Source organism: Ranitomeya variabilis, chromosome 1 (assembly GCF_051348905.1).
Source record: "Ranitomeya variabilis isolate aRanVar5 chromosome 1, aRanVar5.hap1, whole genome shotgun sequence".
NCBI classification, from domain to species: Eukaryota; Metazoa; Chordata; class Amphibia; order Anura; family Dendrobatidae; genus Ranitomeya; species Ranitomeya variabilis.
Genome location: NC_135232.1, coordinates 237,978,233 through 237,993,053, shown reverse-complemented (window position 1 = coordinate 237,993,053; position 14,821 = coordinate 237,978,233). Strand labels below are relative to the sequence as shown.

General features: G+C 39.0%; 1 protein-coding gene across 3 annotated transcripts in view; it reads right to left on the bottom strand.

Moving 5' to 3' along the window:
* Positions 1–14,821, bottom strand: part of TMEM132C (transmembrane protein 132C) — a 1,041,790-nt gene that overhangs the window by 103,574 nt on the left and 923,395 nt on the right. The gene's annotated exons all lie outside the window — the stretch shown is intronic.

Genomic DNA, 14,821 nt, shown 5'->3' with positions numbered 1-14,821 from the left:
TGTATTACTGGATAATGAAGGAGGTGTACTTGTTTTATGATAGCTACATTACTTTTTTATTTTTATTTTTTCCTTCTTTCATATAAAGCCTTAAAGAGAATCTGTCAGCAGATTTTTACTATTTATACTGAGGACAGTATTCAATAGGGGTTAAAAACTGAACTCAACGACGTTTCACAGGTCTGGCTGCCTGATGTTATTTACTTAGACTAAAGCTTTAATCACCTGGTGATTAACATTGCTGTGACATGACTAGCTGGCCACGTGCTTGCATGTCTGACTCCGCCCCTTTTGTGATAAGCAGCTCACTGTCTATAGACTATGTACATACAGAGCCTGGTCTGGGCGGGGTTTGCTTTCTCAGCTCTGCTGCATTGCTAAATCTAAAAACTCCGATTGTGTCAGAACGGCTGAACTCTGTAAAATAAGTGATATATCATTGGATTCAGGGTCTCTTTGCTTACATTATGTTGTCATATGAGGTAGCCAAAACCTGTTGACTAATTCCCTTTAACAATCATTTCCTTTTTTATTATATTATACAATAAACATAAGTATGCATTTGTTCTATAAAAAAAACAATGTTAAACCAATTTTAATTAAGCCATTTACTGATCATCATAAAAATAACATGTTCACTGCATTATTTGGGTTGGTACTATGGCAGGGGCAGACATATCGCCAGTCCAGCGGTGCAGCTGGAGGTGGTGGTCGGCCTGCTGGCACCAGCGAATATTCCAGATAGATGTGATTCTGAGGACAGACATTCAGTCTATATGTATTGCTACACAGGTGAGCCACCTACTCTATGCACGCCAATATACACTGCTGGCCAATCAGAGGCCGGCAGCAGAATTTGACATGCCCATGACTGGTGGCGCATAGCAGTGAAGGCATGGCCTATAGCTGAAGTCACCTACTGACTCCTTTGTCAGATATAGAAGAGGATGCCGCTCGGTGTGAGAGCGTAGGGGAAGGTGAGAATAATCTTTTGTTTGTCATGTGCTGGCGACGAACAGAACAGTGTATTTTACCTCAGGAAGAGGATCAGTATGGGGCACATTACTTCAGTAAGTGGGCCAGGATTGCACATCTCCTCAGCAAGGTAACCAGGATAGGGCATGTTATCCGAGAAAGAGGATCAGGATTGGGCACATTATGCCAGGAAGGGCCCCAGGATGAGGCACATTACCCTAGGAAGGTGACCAGGATGGGGAACGTTACACCAGGAAAATGGCAAGAATGGGGCACCTTACCCCAGGAAGGAGACCAGGATTGGGCACATTAACCCAAAAAGAGGACAGGATAGGACACATTATCACAGGAAGGGACACAGAATGACACCACCACCGCAGATACTTGATACTACACACGGATAGCCCCTAACGGGACTCCTGCACCTCTCCAGGGACTTTGCCCTCCTCTTATTTTCTACTTCCATGAGTAAGGTTTGAAAAAGACCCTGTGAGTCGAAACGTTACCTTGCAACACTGCGGTGAATTCTCTATATAAACTGTTGGTGTTATTCTAATAATAAAAATACCACTTGTTTGGCTAACAACACTCTGAAGATACCTTTTTGAGTGCGACTGTTGATGTTTAAGACTATACATTGGAGGATTCCTGCACGTTCAGTCTGCACCATTACCAGCGGGAGTGCACGTCTTGTCCTTTACTACTGGGACACAGAATGAGGCAGGAAGTTGACCAGGATGGGGCACATTTTCCCTGGGAAGGGGACTAGGATGGGGAGCAGTATCCCAGGAAGGTGACCAGGATGGGGCACCTTACTTCAGAAAGGGGACCAGGATGGGGCACATTAACCCAAAAAGAGGACAGGATGGGACACATTATCACAGGAAGGGACATAGAGTGAGGCACATCATACCAGGAACAAGAGACCAGGATGATGCACATTTTCCCTGGAAGGGGACTAGGATGGGGAACATTATCCCAAGAAGGTGACCAGGATGGGACACATTACCACAGGAAGGGGACAAGGATGTTGTGCATTATACCAGTAAGGGGACCAGGATGGTGGGCATTAAACCAAGAAGGAGGCCAGATTGGGAGACATTATTCCAATCAGGTGCATTGTATGGGGAATATTATTACTGGAAGCCTGATTATTACCCGATAGCATCTACAAAAATGGATGTAACGCACATGTTTTATGCATTGTTTTTCCAACACATCAGGATTTGCAGCATAATTTTACAGGGGCTACAGGGAGCACAGGTTCAGGATTTGCAGCATAAAATTCTGCTGCAGACCCTGATGTATTTGCAGAAAAAACACTGCATAAAGTATGTATGTTTGCCTTGTTTTCACAAGTGTTTTTCTTGCGTATTTTTTGCACTCATTATCATGGGTAAAATACGCTGCGAGAATTGACATTATGCAGATTTTAATCTGCTGGAAATCTGCAAAGAAAAAATAAGCAAGGAATGCATGAGACTTTAGAAATCTTGTTCACTTTGCATGTACTATAACATGTTGCATATTTTACACAACAAATCCGTGTGGAAAAAAGCAACAAAAACACAATGTGTGCTCAAAGTTTTCAAATGAATTAGGGAGGCGTCACAGAGACTGATTAATTTATATTTTTTGGGTGTCTGAGAATATATTTACTGGTGGGCACAGCGCTGGCTTATCGCTTTATATTTTGAAAGGTGCATGGCTAATGGTATATTTATGGTGGGGTACATATATTTGTAGTCAGGGGCATAGTGTGGGGGATTTTCTATTCAAGAAACTAATGTATACATAAAATATATGTGACATTGTTATTTTTAGGGCTGCTGTGAGTCGTAGCTGGGAGATGTCGACATGAAGGTGTGACCGGATGGAGAAGAAACAACAGAAAGCAACTCAAATCAGATGAGATGTCAGTGTTCACTGGGTGTAAGGATTTATTCTTTATACTGTATGAGTTGGAGTTATGCTGTTATTTGTAAAACAACCTCCCTTAGGCTACATTCTCACATTTGAGTAAAATGTCTGTTTGCTGACAGTTTTTTCAGTGGAAGGCAAACTGACTCATAGAGTTTCATAGATCCATTCACATATCCATGAAAATCATGGGTCCGAGAATAAGATCTCCGAGACTCAGAGAATGTCTATTTCTGATTCGATTTTGAGGATTAGAATAGGACATACTCAAACCGTCTGTGTGCTGCCCAAGAAAAAACTCAGGCAGCACACCGACACATCACAAAGATACAGGAATGTAGCGTTATTACAGTGGAATTCAAAAGTTTGGACACCCCTGGTAAACATTACTGTTATTGTGAACAGTTAAGAAAGTTGAAGATGAAATTATCTATAAAAAAAGGCCTAAAGTTAAAGATGAAACATTTCCTTTGTATTTTAGGCAAGAAATATATATATTTTCTTCTTTTACATGTTAAAAATCACAGAAATGAAAATGGGCTGATGCAAATGTTTGGGCTCCCTGCATGTATAGTACTTAGTAGCCCCCCCTTTTGAAAGAATAACAGCTTGTAAACGCTTTTTGTTTCCAACCAAGAGTCTTTCAATTATTGTTTGAGGGATTTTCTTCCATTCTTCCTTGGAAAATGCTTCCAGTTCTGTGAGATTCCTGGGTCGTCTTGCATGTACTTCTATTTTGAGGTCTAGCCATTTCAATGATGTTCAGATCAGGGGACTGTGAGGGCCATTGTAAAACCTTCAGCTTGCTCATTTTGAGGTAGTCTATTGTGAATGTGTGTCTAGGATCGTTATCCATTTGTAGAAGCCATCCTCTTTTCAACTTCAGCTTTTTTAAGCACGGTGCTATGTTTACATCAAGAATTTGCTGAAATTTCATTGAATCCATTTTTCTTTCTACCCGTGAAATAGGAAATTGGCTGCAACACAACTCCATACTTAATGGTTGTCGAGATGTTCTTTTCTTGAAATTCTGTGTGCTTTTTTCTCCACAAACACCTTTGATCGTTGTGGCCAAAGAGTTCTATTTTAACTTCATTGGTCTACAGAACTTATTTCCAAAATGAATCAGTCTTGTTTATATGTTCTTTTGCATACTTCTGATGCTGAAGTTTATGGTGAAAAGCAGGAGAGGTTTCTTCTGATGACTCTTCCATGAAGGCCATATTTGTGCAGGCGTCTCTGAACAGTAAAACAGTGTACCACAACTCTAGAGTCTGCTAAATCTTTCTGAAAGTGTTTTGCGGTCAAGTGGGGGTTCTGGAATTCCTTTATAGCAATGCTACGAGCATCTCTCACTGAAATTTTGCTTGGTCTTCCAGACCTTATCTTGACCTCCACTGTTTCTGTTAACAGCCATTTCTTAATTACATTTCGAATTGAGGAAATGGCAACTTGAAAATGCTTTACTATTAGCTTTCTCCTACATTGTGGGCCTTCACCATTTTCATTTTCAGAGTGCTAGTCAGCTGCTTAGAACCCATGGCTGCTGTTTTTTGGCACAAGGTTAGAGGAGGCTGGGTTTTTATAAAGCTGGGAAACTTGCATCACCTGGCCTTTCCTAACAATGATAGTGAACAAGCCATAACCCTAACAGGCTAATTAAGGTCTGAAACCTTGGTCATAGTTATCAGAGCACACAAATCTCCAAGGATGCCCAAACGAATGGATTGACCAATTTTTAAAATGTAAAAAGTGACACAAATGTGCCAACTTTAACTTTAGGCCTTTCAGAAATAATTTCATCTTAAACTTCCTTAACTGTTCACAATAACACACAACGACCAAGAGTGGCAGAACTTTTGCATGCCACTGTATGTATAGTGCCGTCCCTTAGTATATAGTTTATGTTCTTGTTAAACACAGCACTGTCCTTAATTACACAGTTTCCTCTTTTATTATACAGTGGGGAAAATAAGTATTTCATACACTGCCGAATTTGCTAATTTTCCCACCTACAAAGAATGGAGAGATCTGTAATTTTTATCATAGGTACACTTCTGTGAGAGACAGAATCTAAAAATAAAAAACAGAAAAATACATTATATGATTTTTAAATAATTAAATAGCATTTTATTGCATGAAATAAGTATTTGATCACCTACCAACCAGCAAGATTTCTGTCTCTCACATTTTTTTAAGAAGCCATCCTAGTCTGCATTCATTACCTGTATTAATTGCGCCTGTTTGAACTTGCTACCTGTATAAAAGACATCTATTCACACACTTAATCAATCACACTCTTATCTCTCCACCATGGCCAAGACCAAAGAGCAGTCTAAGGACAACAGAGACAAAATTGTAGGCCTGCACATGGAAGGGATGGGCTACAGGACAATAGGAAAGTAGCCAGGTTTATCGGCCCTCTCCAGCTTCACTCAGCTTACTAGCCACGCACACGCACCTTTACACTGTCACCCGGAAGTATTCGCATACCGGGTTCAACCAGGCTGTATAAGAGGACGCATGATTTCAGCGTCCTAGTACCGCACTCTGGACCTTTCTAAGCACCCAAACTCACCGCCTTGGGTAAGATCACGGTATTTAGTACTGGGAATCTTGTTCTCTTTTCACTTTACCAGATACGCGGATTTACTTTGCTTTATTGACTTGATTATGTTTCTTTTTTTCCCTGGTTTCCCGACAGAGATATTCTGGCCTCTTGGTTTCCTTTTTACCTTCCTTATTGGATATATATTGGGACATATATTTTTATGTCAGTTGCTCAATTAAATATTATCACGTTCTTTTGGTTATATTCATTATATTCATCATATAGACTTGTTTTTGATGACAATGATCGGTGCCCACTATGTATGCATGTATGACGGAGTCATTTACCTATCTTTCTACGAATTAATTAACCAATCCATATGAATTGATTAATTTATGTTTTCTATGTAATGATGCATGTATATACTTTATTTATTGGTTTAGTTTATTATCAGATATAATTCTTTTATGGAATAAAAATACATTTATGTTATCTTATCTTTAGGTATCACTTGATAAAGGCTTATGTAATAGCCGAAACGTTGGAATTATGATACCCACATCATGTACCCTAATGGTCCTTTGTTGTGCGAAATTGATTTGAATATGAAATGAAGAAACAAATATTTCAGAAAGAATAAAATTTATTTCATTTTTGACTTGAAGTACAGTGTGCCGGATTTTTTCTTGTGACTGTGAAACAGCCATGACACATGCAGCTGCGGCGCAACATAGCTGATCAGCAGGAGCGATCCAGGTAACCGGGTTCCTTCTGCAGCTTATTCAGTAAGCGCTATAGCTTGCCAAATAAGGAGGGTGCCGAACATATTCGCTCATCTCTATATAACATCATCACTATGTATAATCCTCTCTAGTTATGAATGGGGTGGTCTCTTTATCCAACATCCTCTGTTATGTACAGCACCATCGTATTATTACATAGTATTATCTCTTGTTATGTATAGCTCAGTCCCTTACATAGTGCAATCTTGTTATTTTTGTTATTCACAATGCCCTCTCTTTATTACATAGAGTCCTCCCTTGTTATATTTAAAGTGAAATGACTGCTGATGGAGCAGCACCTGATTGGAAGAACAGTCCATCAGCCTCCTCCATTAAAAAAGAATCTTTCTCATGCTCCATCAGCAGTCATGTCATTTTATATCTAACAAGAGAGGACACTGTGAAATAAAGAGCAGGGCGCTGTGAATAACAAAAATAACATCACTGTTATGTAAGGTATGATGCTGTATATAACAAGAAAGGGCACTATGTAATAAGGGGCAGCAATATGCATAATGAGAGGAAATTAAGTAATAATCATATATTGGTTACAGGATGCTTAATAATTATTTTTTTACCAACTTTCCTAAAAATTGTAGCTTTAACTTTACACTTTTTTTCTACATATTATTCCTTTAAACAGTGTTGGACTGGAATGTCAAGGGCCCATCAGTAACATTGAGTCTGAGGCCCAAAATGTTCTACTACATCCAAATATTACAATCACCTAATTCACAAATTTATTATTGCTTCTGTATAATTATATATTGGGCAGTTCGTTAAATAAATGCTTAGGTCTGCCTTTGTCTTTATATAATGAATAAAGTGTATTATGGCAACTAGTGCGGGGCCCACCAGTGAATTCAAATTTTTCCCCTGTGGGCCAGTCTGAGCCTGCCTGTAAAAAAAAGAACAATTTTGAGATTTTAATGCAGAGTCCGCTGATTCACTGTTACATTTCCTTTATAATTTATGTTGCACGCCTAGTTTTGGCTTATAAATATTAATGCCACATACTGACCAATATATTGCTTTGTGAAAGTGGCATTTGGGTATGTTCACACGTTTTTCAGGTGAGCCCACTATGAAACCCGCCTAAATAATACTAACTAAAAACTTAAAAGATAGAACTTATGCACTTCTATGTAATAACTTTCCGCTCATACTGTATGTTCAGTCTTTTGATCGTCTTTTAAGTGTCTCGGGTTTCCAAAAACACCACACAGTTAAAAAAAATCAGCTGTCCATTCTTCAGGCGTTTTCTGGTCTGGAGATTCTGTATAGTTTGCAGCATAATTGAATGTGACAGCTAAAAAGATCCCCAAGACAATGCCAGGGAGTCCTTTTCAATGTTTTGCAAGCGTTTTTTGTTTGAAAATCCTCTTACGGTTTAAAAAAATTTTACAAAAAAAATCTGGAAAACACCAGTAAAAAAGATAGTAAAAAATAAAATAGTATGAAAAAACACGGGCAAAAACGTTGAAAAAAAGCATTCAGGAAAAGAGAAAAAAACAACAAAAACGCTGAATATGCTGTGGGAGAAAAAACAATGGCATCTTCTTGAAAAACTTAGTGGGCTCATCCGCCAGAAAATGGATGCACAAATAATAATACTAATGTTGTCTATACATAACATTTATGTATAATTATGGTCCTGCAAATCACAGACTAAATTTCAAAGGGTAATGTTACAAATTATTTAGAAAGTTTATGCCTAAGTTAATTGAGAATAACTTATTGAAGCAATATTCAATGTGCAAATAGCCTCTTCATATAGGACAGGATCCTGTCTTCTTTCTCTCTGAAGAGGATATTTGCATATTTAAATTCACAGAGGAGCATTGCATGGCTTTTAAGTCTCCTTACAAAGACTTGGCGCTATCCACAAGGAGACGGTTCACACCTTAAAATGTCCGGTTTCACTTGTTTCATGCAATAGCATAGATTTTACCATGATCAACCATGTTGTATACTGGCTAGCATTTCCAATACTTAGATTATTTCCTACATCTACAGCAATAAATAATATCATTTCAGCACACTTTGAATATTATTAAGGCTAAGAAAGTATTGGAAATATCAGATTTCCATTGCCCATCACATGGCTGTTTTTGTTTCCAGTAGAAAAACCCAGTGATTTCTAGTTATCCCTGTCTTATGTGACCTAGTTTATGTCTATTTTCATTTTACAGCCCCTATAACAAAAAAAGTGTGAACATTAAATCTGTAGTGATTGATATTCACCAATACGCTCTGTAGATGGGAATATAAAATAAGGTGCTAATGCAGTCCTCCGAAAGACAGCAGCACAATACAAAGGGCAACATTTTAATGAAAGTCTCTCTAGCGGCGAAGGCACCAGTGGAAATGCAATTGCATTGCTTCCCGTGTCATCAGGCTGATCCTGAGGTGTGCCTACAAGCGTGCACATTATTTATGGGGCTCCTGGTACGTTATGCAAACACAGACACTTCCAGCATTTCTCTGCTGAATTTCTAATGAGCTCTACTTTGCAGCCAAGCACAGTCGCAGAATTAGAAGTGGACAGCCCATCATCGCAACTTTCTGACAAGAGCTTCACTTCTAGAACAAAACCCTGCGGTGAGATATGAAAGCTGCTCTTTTGTTCAGGTATTTCTGCATATTGACACTAAAAATAAGTCACCTTTTTTTTCTCTTCCAGAGTCTTTTCACCCAGGGAATATGTCTTAATGCAAAGCGGTGTGTCATTTATCACATCATGTATGGAAGACACATTTATCTTTAGAAAGCAGAGTGGTGTATCTTCTAGCCAGCCAGTGGGAAAGTGCTCGGAGTGCAGCAGAGCATCTAAGTCATTCAGACTAAGGAGTTGCTCTGCTCGGAAATATGTTGGAAATGCATTTTCTTTTCAAGGAAAGCATCTTCTAGCAGAAGTTGAGATGAAACATAGGGTCTCTGTGATCAACACTCCACAAGTTATTAATTCAGACCTTCCAGTTTGTTTGTTTTCTGCGTTGGAGAAATCCCCTGAAATCTACTGAAATTGGTATATACCTGTTGATTTCAATGTAAACCATTTAACCCCTTTACCCCAAGGGTGATTTGCACGTTAATGACCGGGCCAATTTTTACAATTCTGACCACTGTCCATTTATGAGGTTATAACTCTGAAATGCTTCAATGGATCCTGGTGATACTGACACTGTTTTCTCATGAGATATTGTACTTCATGATACTGGTAAAAATTTTTCGATATGACTTGCGTTTGTTTGTGAAAAAAATGGAAATTAGGCGAAAATTTTGAAAATTTCGCAATTTTCCAACTTTGAATTTTCATGCCCTTAAATCACAGACATATGTCACACAAAATACTTAACAAGTAACATTTCCCACATGTCTACTTTACATCAGCATAATTTTGGAACCACATTTTTTTTTGTTAAGGAGTTATAAAGGTTACAATTTGACCAGCAATTTCACAGTTTTGCAACACCATTCTTTTTTAGGGACCACATCACATTTGAAGTCACTTTGAGGGGTATATATGATAGAAAATACCAAAAAGTGACACTATTCTAAAAACCGCACCTCTCAAGGTGCTCAAAAACCACATTTAAGAAGCTTTTTAACACTTCAAATTTTGGAATGTTTTTTAAAAAATGAACATTTAACTTTTTTCACAAAAAAATTACTTCAGATCCAATTTGTTTTATTTTACCAAGGGTAACAGGAGAAATTGGTCCCAAAAAGTTGATGCACAATATGTCCTGAGTATGCTGATACCCCATATGTGGGGGTACACCACTGTTTGGGCACATGGCAGAGCTAGGAAGGAAAGGAGCGCCGTTTTGGAATGCAGACTTTGATGGAATGGTCTGCGGGCATCACGCTGCGTTTGCAGATCCTCTGAAATGCCTAAAAAGTAGAAATCCCCCACAAGTGCCCCCACATTGGAAACTAGACCCCCCAAGGATCTTATCTAGATGTGTTGTGAGAACTTTTAACCCCCAAGTGTTTCACTAAAGTTTATAACGCAGAGCCGTTAAAAAATTTTTTCCCACAAAAATGATTTTTTAGCCCCCAAATTTTTATTTTTCCAAGAGTAACAGGAGAAATTGGACCACAAAAGTTGTTGTCCAATTTGTCCTGAGTATGCTGATACCCTATATGTGGGGATAAACCACTGTTTGGGCTCACGGCAAAGCACGGAAGGGAAGGAGCACTGTTTTACTTTTTCAACACAGAATTGGATGGAATTGAGATTGGACATCATGTTGAGTTTGCAGAGCCCCTGATGTGCCTAAACAATGGAAACCCTCCAATTCTAACTTCAACCCTAACCCCAACACACCCCTAACCCTAATCCCAACCCTAACCACACCCCTAACCCCAACACATCCCTAACCCCAACACACCCCTAACCCTAATCCCAACCCTAACCATAACCCTAAGCACAGACCTAACCTGAACACACCCCTAACCCTAATCCCAACCCCAACACACCCCTAACCCTAATCCCAACCCTTATAACTCTAACCACACCCCTAACCCTGTCACACCCCTAACTCAACCGTAAACGTAATCCAAACCCTAACCCCAACCTTAACTTTAGCCCCAACCCTAACCCTAAGTTTATCTCCAACCCTAACCTTAACTTTAGCCACAACCCTAACACTAACTTTAGCCCCAAACCTAACCCTAACTTTAGCCCCAATCCTAAAACTTTAGCCCCAACCCTAACCCTAACTGGAAAATGGAAATAAAAACATTTTTAATATTTTATTATTTTTACATAACTAAGGCGTTGATAAAGGGGGGTTTGATTTACTATTTATAGCGGGTTTTTATAGTGGGTGTTTATGTTTGGCAGCTGTCACAGACTAAAAGACGCCTTTTATTGCAAAACATTGTTTTTGCGTCACATTTTGAGAGCTATAATTTTTCCATATTTTGGTCCACAGTCATATGAGGTCCTGTTTTTTGATGGACGAGTTGCCGTTTTTATTGGTACCATTTTGGGGCACATGACATTTTTTGATCGCTTTTTATTTCGATTTTTGTTAGGCAGAATTAACTTTTATACAATAAAAACAATTTTGTATAAAAATAATTATTTTTGCATCGCTTTATTCTGAGAGCTATAACATTTCTTATTTTTTTGCTGATGATGCTGTCTGGTGGCTCGTTTTTTGCTGGACAAGATGACGTTTTCAGCGGTGCCATGTTTATTTATATCCATCTTTTTGATCGCGTGTTATTCCACTTTTTGTTTGGTGGTATGATGATCAAGCACTGTTTTTTGCCTCGTCTTTTTTTTTCTTTTACGGTGTTCACTGAAGGGGTTAACTACTGGGACAGTTTAATAGGTCGGGTCGTTATGGATGTGGCGATACTAAATATGTGTACTTTTGTTGTTTTTTTATTTATATAAAGAAATGTATTTATTGGAACAATTTTTTTTCTTTATTTAGGAATTTATGTAAAAATATTTTTACACATGTTAACTTTTTTTTTTAAACTTTTTAACTTTGTCCCAGCGTGGGACATCACTATATAGTGTCAGATCGCTCTCAGCAGGCACTGACAAGCCACCTCCTTGAAGGACCCGGATGGACCAGCGGCTGTCTTGGATCCGGGGGCCTGCAGGGAGGAGGACCTCGGAACAACGCAATCACATCGCATTGTTCTGAGGTTCTCAGGGAAGCACGCAGGGAGCCCCCTCCCTGCGTGATGGTTCCCTATGCCACCGGAACGCTGCAATCTTGTTTGATCACAGTGTTTCGTGGGTTAAAGTGCCGGGAGCGGTCCGCTCCTGGCACATGGTGCCAGAAGTCAGCTGTGATAATCAGCTGACACCCTGCAGCAATCGACTGCGCTCCCCGGTTAGAGCTGCTGATCGCATGTGATGTACTATTCCATCCATAGGAATTAGGGTCCGGGTCACATGGATGGAATAGTACGTCCAATGGTTGAAAGGGGTTAAACTAAGCACCGCAGCTTGAAGCACTATGGCATGGCCAAACACTAAAATATATCTTCCCACTTGCTTGTTTTCCCTCAATCTACACACCCTCTTCTTTGATTGACAGAGGGTAGAGAAAGATGGGAAACAAGGTGTAATTAAATGATTGGCCACACCATGATGCATCGAGCATCTGTACTTTGTTTCAGCAATCATTCTATGTGGAGACCCTTTGAAGGCAATATGTCGTGTTCCGAAATGCTATTAATGTTCACATATAGAGTTATTCTGAGAGTTAGAGGAAACCTGACATATACAGCTCTGAAAAAATTAAGAGACCACTGCAAAATGTTCAGTTTGTCTGATTTTTCTCTTTATAGGTATATTTTTGAGTAAAATGTAAATTGTTATTTTAATCTATAAACTACTGACCACATGTCTCAGAAGTTCCAAGCAATAAATTTTTTTATTTATTTTCTGAAAATGAGAAATTGTCAAAATAACAAAAAAAATGAATTGCTTGCAGACCTCAAATAATGCACATAAAACAAGTTCATAATAATGTAGAAAGAACAATACTAATGTTTTAACTCAGGAAGAGTTCAGGAATCAATATTTGGTGGAATAACCATGATTTTTAGTCACAGCTTTCATGCGTCTTGGCATACTTTCCACTAGTCTTTCACACGGCTTTTGGGTGACCTTATGCCACTCCTGGCACAAACATTTAAGCAGTTCTTCTTTGTTTCATGGCTTGCGACTATCCATCTTCCTCTTGATTACATTCCAGAAGTTTTCAATGTGGTTCAGGTCTGGAGATTGGGCTGGCCATGACAGGGATTTGATGTGGTGGTCCTTTATCCACACCTTGATTGACCTAGCTGTGTGGCATGGTGCATTGTCCTGCTGGAAAAAACAGCCATCTTAGAAATTTTAAGGATGGAGGCAACATGATGCTCATTGTGTCCCTCTGCTAGTTAAGCCAGAATTGAGCCCTTCTTTTCCTCATTCAAGACTTTTCTTTTCAACTTCTTTGGTATGGTTAAAAGTTATTTTTTTATTGCTATTACTTTTGGAATTTTACTAGCACTTGTTTTGCCATCCAGCTTAACCTATTGCAAGAGGATTGTGAACACCACAGCAGTGTTTTTTATACTTTCCTTTGTTAAATAAGATTTAGTTCAGTTGATCACCTAATCAGAAGCACATTAAGTAGAATGAGGTGCACTCTGGTTGGAATTCAACTGACACTGGAATGGAATGGCTCTCAGACACGTAGAGAAGCAGATTTTTATAAAACTGTGTAATGGTCTCTTAATTTTTGCCAGAGCTGTATATGTTAGACCATGACAGCATGATCCCAGCCAGGTATATTTACCTCTAAAAAGCAGCTGCGTTTCACCGAAAAACAGACTTTAATAGTTGGACAGGCGGGGCCCCAGCAGCTTCTCCCAACTCAATCCCATAGAGGTCTCTTCCTGTGTGCGTGTATGAGGAGACAGCTGTCAGTCATTGGTAGTGGGCATGGAGAAGCCGCCAGACCAACTAGTCTTCTGTGCGTCTCGGTCCTGGGTTTCTATTAAGTTATGTTTTTCTCTGAAACACTGTGGTGTTAAACATACACGCTTGAAATCACACAGACACATTCTGATACAGGCTGCCTGTGGATAGGGCAGCTTGTATCGGCTGTCAGGTTCCCTTTGATAGTGCCACAATGCTTTTTGGCTGCCTTACTGATTGTGTGGCTACCAGAAGAAAATGAACTTTATTACCCCCGGCAGCATCCAGCTTTCGGTCAAAGAGGCATGCCCATAATAGCAACAGTCACCTCTCAATACACACACACAATGACTGGTGGATGTAAACATGTCAAAGAGTCAGGGCGTGTTTTTATCTGCCAGTCTAAGAATAGTAAGCAGTGTTGTGAACAATGACTATAGCCACTCCAACCAGGTGGGAGTAATAAAGTAAATATCTTTCTGGAAGCTGAGCTTTCATTAAAGAATCACTCCTCCTCCCATCAAAGTCTTTATCCTCTTAATAGATTGCAGACATCATATTATATATTATTTATTATTATTATTATTATTTATTTATATAGCACCATTAATTCCATGGTGCTGTACATGTGTACTTACAATTGCTCATTTTACCCATCTACTCCGAGAAATGTGTAATTACAATAATTTTATAGTATAAATACTTCATTTTCTATACTAATTTCAAGGGTGCCAACACTTTTGGTGATGGATGTAACAGATACAGTGGATTTATTTTCTAAGAAAAAGCATTTTTATCTGCGTTTATCCTGGTATGACAAGTTCTTTACTATTATTATGTCTCACTAATCAGAAGCAGGACTCTATTAAGGGCATGGAGCACTTTTATAGGAGCTTTCTCTGATGCTGTCCCCAGCACAACCCCCAGTAGCACACAATCGCATGATCATTTCTTACTAGTCATATCCCGTCACACAACATTGATACCCATAGTAAAAATATTTAAACCATAGCTACGGTAATTTGTCCAAAAAATTTAAAATTAACATTTAATTACAATTAAAGAGGTTGTCAACTACTTTGTCATTGATGACCTATCCATAAGATAGGTCATAAATGTATAATCGGCCAGATTCCGACACCCCCACCG